At 48.3% G+C, this 7500-nt stretch overlaps 1 protein-coding gene across 1 annotated transcript in view; it reads left to right on the top strand.

Annotated features, from left to right (window-relative positions):
• Positions 1–7500, top strand: part of LOC121560310 (voltage-dependent T-type calcium channel subunit alpha-1H-like) — a 208075-nt gene that overhangs the window by 1774 nt on the left and 198801 nt on the right.

Raw genomic sequence — 7500 nt, 5'->3', positions numbered from 1 at the left:
AAAATCCCAGAACCACACGGGGGACCTAGTGAATGACCTGCAGAGAGCTGGGACCAAAGTAACAAAGCCTACCATCAGTAACACACTACGCCACCAGGGACTCAAATCCTGCAGTGCCAGACGTGTCCCCCTGCTTAAGCCAGTACATGTCCAGGCCCGTCTGAAGTGTGCTAGAGTGCATTTGGATGATCCAGAAGAGGATTAGGAGAATGTCATATGGTCAGATGAAACCAAAATAGAACTTTTTGGTAAAAACTCAACTCGTCGTGTTTGGAGGACAAAGAATGCTGAGTTGCATCCAAAGAACACCATAACTACTGTGAAGCATGGGGGTGGAAACATCATGCTTTGGGGCTGCTTTTCTGCAAAGGGACCAGGACGACTGATCCGTGTAAAAGAAAGAATGAATGGGGCCATGTATCGTGAGATTTTGATTTTTGATTGAAAACCTCCTTCCATCAGCAAGGGCATTGAAGATGAAACGTAGCTGGGTCTTTCAGCATGACAATGATCCCAAACACACCGCCCGGGCAACGAAGGAGTGGCTTCGTAAGAAGCATTTCAAGGTCCTGGAGTGGCCTAGCCAGTCTCCAGATCTCAACCCCATAGAAAATCTTTGGAGGGAGTTGAAAGTCTGTGTTGCCCAGCGACAGCCCCAAAACATCACTGCTCTAGAGGAGATCTGCATGGAGGAATGGGCCAAAATACCAGCAACAGTGTGTGAAAACCTTGTGAAGACTTACAGAAAACGTTTGACCTGTGTCATTGCCAAGAAAGGGTATATAACAAAGTATTGAGAAACTTTTGTTATTGACCAAATACTTATTTTCCACCATAATTTGCAAATAAATTCATTAAAAATCCTACAATGTGATTTTCTGGATTTTCTTTTCTCAATTTGTCTGTCATAGTTGACGTGTACCTATGATGGAAATTACAGGCCTCTCTCATCTTTTTAAGTGGGAGAACTTGCACAATTGGTGGCTGACTAAATACTTTTTTTCCCCATTGTACACAACGTAACACACTGACACACTGAGCCCCACCGCACGAGCCTAAAGACAGGAAGGATGGAAGAGCGCGAGCAGGCCAGTGTAACAGCCCCCGTAACAGGGTCAGAGGCAGAGAATCCCAGTGGAGAGAGGGGAGCCGGCCAGGCAGAGAATCCCAGTGGAGAGAGGGGAGCCGGCCAGGCAGAGAATCCCAGTGGAGAGAGGGGAGCCGGCCAGGCAGAGAATCCCAGTGGAGAGAGGGGAGCCGGCCAGGCAGAGAATCCCAGTGGAGAGAGGGGAGCCGGCCAGGCAGAGACAGCAAGGGCGGTTCGTCACCTTTCGTCACCGTGCCTTGCCGTTCACCTTCACACCACTGGGCCAGACTACACTCAATCATAGGACCTACTGAAGAGATGAGTCTTGTAGCTCCTGAGTGGCGCAGTGGTCTAAGGCATCGCAGTGCTAACTGTGCCACTAGAGATCCTGGTTCGAATCCAGGCTCTGTCGCAGCCGGCCGCGACCGGGAGACCCATGGGGCGGCGCACAATTGGCCCAGCGTCGTCCAGGGTAGGGGAGGGAATGGCCGGCAGGGATGTAGCTCAGTTGATAGAGCATGGCGTTTGCAACGCCAGGGTTGTGGGTTCGATTCCCACAGGGGGGCAAGTATAAAAAATATATATATATGTATTCACTAACTGTAAGTCGCTCTGGATAAGAGCGTCTGCTAAATGACTAAAATGTAAATGTCTTCAGTAAAGACTTAAAGGTTGAGACCGAGTCTGCGTCTCTCACATGGATAGGCAGACCATTCCATAAAAATTGAGCTCTATAGGAGAAAGCCCTGCCTCCAGCTGTTTGCTTAGAAATTCTAGGGACAACAAGGAGGCCTGCGTCTTGTGACCGTAGCGTACGTGTAGGTATGTACGGCAGGACCAAATCAGAGAGATAGGTAGGAGCAAGCCCATGTAATGCTTTGTAGGTTAGCAGTAAAACCTTGAAATCAGCCCTAGCCTTAACAGGAAGCCAGTGGAGAGAGGCTAGCACTGGAGTAATATGATCACATGGTTCTAGTCAAAATTCTAGCAGCCGTATTTAGTGCAGGAGAGTAGAGCAAATGTTTCTGATTTTTGCAATGTTACAAAAATGTAAATATTCTTGATATGTTCGTCAAAAGAGAGATCAGGGTCCAGAGTAACGTCGAGGTCCTTCACAGTTTTATTTGAGACGACTGTTCAACCATCGAGATTCATTGTCAGATCCAACAGCAGATCTCTTTGTTTCTTGGAACCTAGAACTAGCATCTCTGTTTTGTCCGAGTTTTAAAAGGTAAACATCCACTTCCTTATGTCTGAAACACAGGGTCGGCCATTTTGGGGCTTCACCATATTTCATTGAATTGTACAGCTGTGTGTCGTCCGCATAGCAGTGAAAGTTGACATTGGGTTTCCGAATGACATCACCAAGAGGTAAAATATATAGTGAAAACAATAGTGGTCCTAAAACGGAACCTTGAGGAACACCGAAACTTACCATTGATTTGTCAGAGGACAAACCATCCACAGAGACAAACTGATATCTTTCCGACAGATAAGATCTAAACCAGGAAAGAACTTGTCCGCGTGGACCAATTAAGGTTTCCAATCTCTCCAAAACAATATGGTGATGGATGTTGTCGAAAGCGGCACTAATCTCTAGGAACAAGAGGACAGATGCAGAGCCTTGGTCTGACGCCATTAAAAGGTCATTTACCATCTTCAAGAGTGCGGTCTCAGTGCTATGATGGGGTCTAAAACTAGACTGAAGCGTTTCGTATACTTTATTTGTCTTCAGGAAGGCAGTGATTTGCTGAGCAACAGCTCTTTCTAAAATGTTTGAGAGGACTGGGATATTCGATACAGACCGATTTAGTATTTTTTTTAAAATGTTATCCAGGTCAAAGTTATTTTTTCTTCTCCTCAATCAGGTTGGAAAAGTAGGCTGATCGAGCAGCAGTGATGGCTCTTCGATATTGTCCTTTCCTTCGCTCTGTACTTTCTTTCCAAGCCAGTCGGAAGACTTCCTTTGCTGGAGCGCCATTTCCTTCTCCAATTCTCTGGTATTTTTCTGTAGACCAGGGAGGTAGTTTCTTGTGACGTTTTTTATTTTTTTTTAGTGGTGCGACTGCATCTAGGTCGACGATTGCTCCGAAAGCATTTAGGAGTGGCTCTCTGGACCTCTCCATGTGAATATTGAAGTCACCAAAAATGTGAATATTATCTGCCGCGACTACAAGGTCCGATAGGAATTCAGGGAACTCAGTGAGGGTATTCGGCCCAGGAGGCCTGTAAACAGAAGCTAGAAAAAGGGATTGAGTAGGCTGCATAGATTTCATGTCTAGAAGCTCAAAAGATGAAAATGTAGTTAATGTATTTTTTTATGAATTGAAATTTGCTGTCGTAAATGTTAGCAACACCTCCCCCTTTGCGGGATGCGAGGGGGATATGGTCACTAGTGTAATCAGGAGGAGAGGCCTCATTCAACACAGTCAATTCATCAGGCTTGAGCCATGTTTCAGTCAGGCCAGTCACATCAAGATTATGATCAGTGATTAGTTCATTGACTGTGACTGCCTTGGAAGTGAGGGATCTAACATTAAGTAGCCTTACTTTGAGATGTGCGATATCACAATCTCTTTCAATAATGACTGGAATGGAGGAGGTCTTTATTCCAGTGATGTTGCTAAGGCAAACATCGCCATGTTTAGTTTTTGCCTGACCTAGATCGAGGCACAGACACGGTCTCAACGGGAATAGCTGAGCTGACTAAACTGACTGTGCTAGTGGCAGACTCCACTAAGCTGGCAGGCTGGCTAACAGCCTGCTGCCTGGCCTGCACCCTGTCTCATTGTGGAGCTAGAGGAGTTAGAGCCCTGTCTATGTTGGTAGATAAGATGAGAGCACCCCTCCAGCTAGGATGGAGTCCGTCACTCCTCAGCAGGCCAGGGTTGGTCCTGTAGCACCCCTCCAGCTAGGATGGAGTCCATCACTCCTCAGCAGGCCAGGCTTGGTCCTGTAGCACCCCTCCAGCTAGGATGGAGTCCATCACTCCTCAGCAGGCCAGGCTTGGTCCTGTAGCACCCCCTCCAGCTAGGATGGAGTCCATCACTCCTCAGCAGGCCAGGCTTGGTCCTGTAACACCCCTCCAGCTAGGATGGAGTCCATCACTCCTCAGCAGGCCAGGCTTGGTCCTGTAGCACCCCTCCAGCTAGGATGGAGTCCATCACTCCTCAGCAGGCCAGGCTTGGTCCTGTAGCACCCCTCCAGCTAGGATGGAGTCCATCACTCCTCAGCAGGCCAGGCTTGGTCCTGTAACACCCCTCCAGCTAGGATGGAGTCCATCACTCCTCAGCAGGCCAGGCTTGGTCCTGTAGCACCCCTCCAGCTAGGATGGAGTCCATCACTCCTCAGCAGGCCAGGCTTGGTCCTGTAGCACCCCTCCAGCTAGGATGGAGTCCATCACTCCTCAGCAGGCCAGGCTTGGTCCTGTAGCACCCCTCCAGCTAGGATGGAGTCCATCACTCCTCAGCAGGCCAGGCTTGGTCCTGTAGCACCCCTCCAGCTAGGATGGAGTCCATCACTCCTCAGCAGGCCAGGCTTGGTCCTGAGCACTCCTCCAGCTAGGCTGGAGTCCATCACTCCTCAGCAGGCCAGGCTTGGTCCTGTAGCACCCCTCCAGCTAGGATGGAGTCCATCACTCCTCAGCAGGCCAGGCTTGGTCTGTAGCACCCCTCCATCTAGGATGGAGTCCGTCACTCCTCAGCAGGTCAGGCTTGGTCCTGTAGCACCCCTCCAGCTAGGATGGAGTCCGTCACTCCTCAGCAGGTCAGGCTTGGTCCTGTTTGTCGGTGAGTCCCAGAAAGAGGGCCAATTATCTACAAATTCTATCTAAATTCTATTACTGCTGTAGAGCTCATCACTCCTCCCCCTAACTGGGAGGGGCCAGAGACAATTGGTGCTGTAGAGCTCACCACTCCCCCTAACTGGGTGGGGCCAGAGACAATTACTGCTGTAGAGCTCATCACTCCTCCCCCTAACTGGGCGGGGCCAGAGACAATTACTCAGACAGCACAATTTTCAGATGAACCTTTGTGTCGGAAGCCCTGCCCCCTGGTAAACAATGTATGATCGCTGGATGAATCTTTATAAGTCTAATATTGCGGGTTTGGAATCGTCAGTGACTAGGGTTTTCCATTAGTCAGAGCTGTGTTCTGGTAATGGAGTCGCCAATGACTAGGGTTTTCCATTAGTCAGAGCTGTGTTCTGGTAATGGAGTAGCCAATGACTAGGGTTTTCCATTAGTCAGAGCTGTGTTCTGGTAATGGAGTCTCCAATGACTAGGGTTTTCCATTAGTCAGAGCTGTGTTCTGGTAATGGAGTCGCCAGTGACTAGGGTTTTCCATTAGTCAGAGCTGTGTTCTGGTAATGGAGTCGCCAGTGACTAGGGTTTTCCATCTGGCGAAGCTGTGTTCTGGTAATGGAGTCGCCAGTGACTAGGGTTTTCCATTAGTCAGAGCTGTGTTCTGGTAATGGAATCGCCAATGACTAGGGTTTTCCATTAGTCAGAGCTGTGTTCTGGTAATGGAGTCGCCAATGACTAGGGTTTTCCATCTGGCAGAGCTGTGTTCTGGTAATGGAATCGCCAATGACTAGGGTTTTCCATCTGGCAGAGCTGTGTTCTGGTAATGGAATCGCCAATGACTAGGGTTTTCAATCTGGCAGAGCTGTGTTCTGGTAATGGAATCGCCAGTGACTAGGGTTTTCCATCTGGCAGAGCTGTGTTCTGGTAATGGAATCGCCAATGACTAGGGTTTTCCATCTGGCAGAGCTGTGTTCTGGTAATGGAGTCGCCAATGACTAGGGTTTTCCATTAGTCAGAGCTGTGTTCTGGTAATGGAATCGCCAATGACTAGGGTTTTCCATCTGGCAGAGCTGTGTTCTGGTAATGGAGTCGCCAATGACTAGGGTTTTCCATTAGTCAGAGCTGTGTTCTGGTAATGGAGTAGCCAATGACTAGGGTTTTCCATCTGGCAGAGCTGTGTTCTGGTAATGGAATCGCCAATGACTAGGGTTTTCCATTAGTCAGAGCTGTGTTCTGGTAATGGAGTCGCCAATGACTAGGGTTTTCCATTAGTCAGAGCTGTGTTCTGGTAATGGAATGCGCTAATGACTAGGGTTTTCCATTAGTCAGAGCTGTGTTCTGGTAATGGAATCGCCAATGACTAGGGTTTCCATTAGTCAGAGCTGTGTTCTGGTAATGGAGTCGCCAATGACTAGGGTTTTCCATTAGTCAGAGCTGTGTTCTGGTAATGGAATCGCCAATGACTAGGGTTTTCCATTAGTCAGAGCTGTGTTCTGGTAATGGAGTCGCCAATGACTAGGGTTTTCCATTAGTCAGAGCTGTGTTCTGGTAATGGAGTCGCCAACGACTAGGGTTTTCCATTAGTCAGAGCTGTGTTCTGGTAATGGAGTCGCCAATGACTAGGGTTTTCCATTAGTCAGAGCTGTGTTCTGGTAATGGAATCGCCAGTGACTAGGGTTTTCCATTAGTCAGAGCTGTGTTCTGGTAATGGAGTCACCAATGACTAGGGTTTTCCATTAGTCAGAGCTGTGTTCTGGTAATGGAATCGCCAGTGACTAGGGTTTTCAATCTGGCAGAGCTGTGTTCTGGTAATGGAATCGCCAATGACTAGGGTTTTCCATTAGTCAGAGCTGTGTTCTGGTAATGGAGTCGCCAATGACTAGGGTTTTCCATTAGTCAGAGCTGTGTTCTGGTAATGGAATCGCCAATGACTAGGGTTTTCCATTAGTCAGAGCTGTGTTCTGGTAATGGAGTCGCCAATGACTAGGGTTTTCCATCTGGCAGAGCTGTGTTCTGGTAATGGAGTCGCCAATGACTAGGGTTTTCCATTAGTCAGAGCTGTGTTCTGGTAATGGAGTCGCCAATGACTAGGGTTTTCCATTAGTCAGAGCTGTGTTCTGGTAATGGAGTCGCCAATGACTAGGGTTTTCCATTAGTCAGAGCTGTGTTCTGGTAATGGAATCGCCAATGACTAGGGTTTTCCATTAGTCAGAGCTGTGTTCTGGTAATGGAGTCGCCAATGACTAGGGTTTTCCATCTGGCAGAGCTGTGTTCTGGTAATGGAGTCGCCAATGACTAGGGTTTTCCATTAGTCAGAGCTGTGTTCTGGTAATGGAGTCGCCAGTGACTAGGGTTTTCCATTAGTCAGAGCTGTGTTCTGGTAATGGAATCGCCAATGACTAGGGGTTTTCCAATAGTCAGAGCTGTGTTCTGGTAATGGAGTCGCCAGTGACTAGGGTTTTCCATCTGGCAGAGCTGTGTTCTGGTAATGGAGTCGCCAATGACTAGGGTTTTCCATTAGTCAGAGCTGTGTTCTGGTAATGGAGTCGCCAGTGACTAGGGTTTTCCATTAGTCAGAGCTGTGTTCTGGTAATGGAGTAGCCAATGACTA

This window comes from Coregonus clupeaformis, unplaced genomic scaffold, assembly GCF_020615455.1.
Source record: "Coregonus clupeaformis isolate EN_2021a unplaced genomic scaffold, ASM2061545v1 scaf0591, whole genome shotgun sequence".
NCBI lineage: Eukaryota > Metazoa > Chordata > Actinopteri > Salmoniformes > Salmonidae > Coregonus > Coregonus clupeaformis.
The sequence above is the reverse complement of the archived record's forward strand: the minus strand, read 5'-3'. Positions and strand labels throughout refer to the sequence as shown.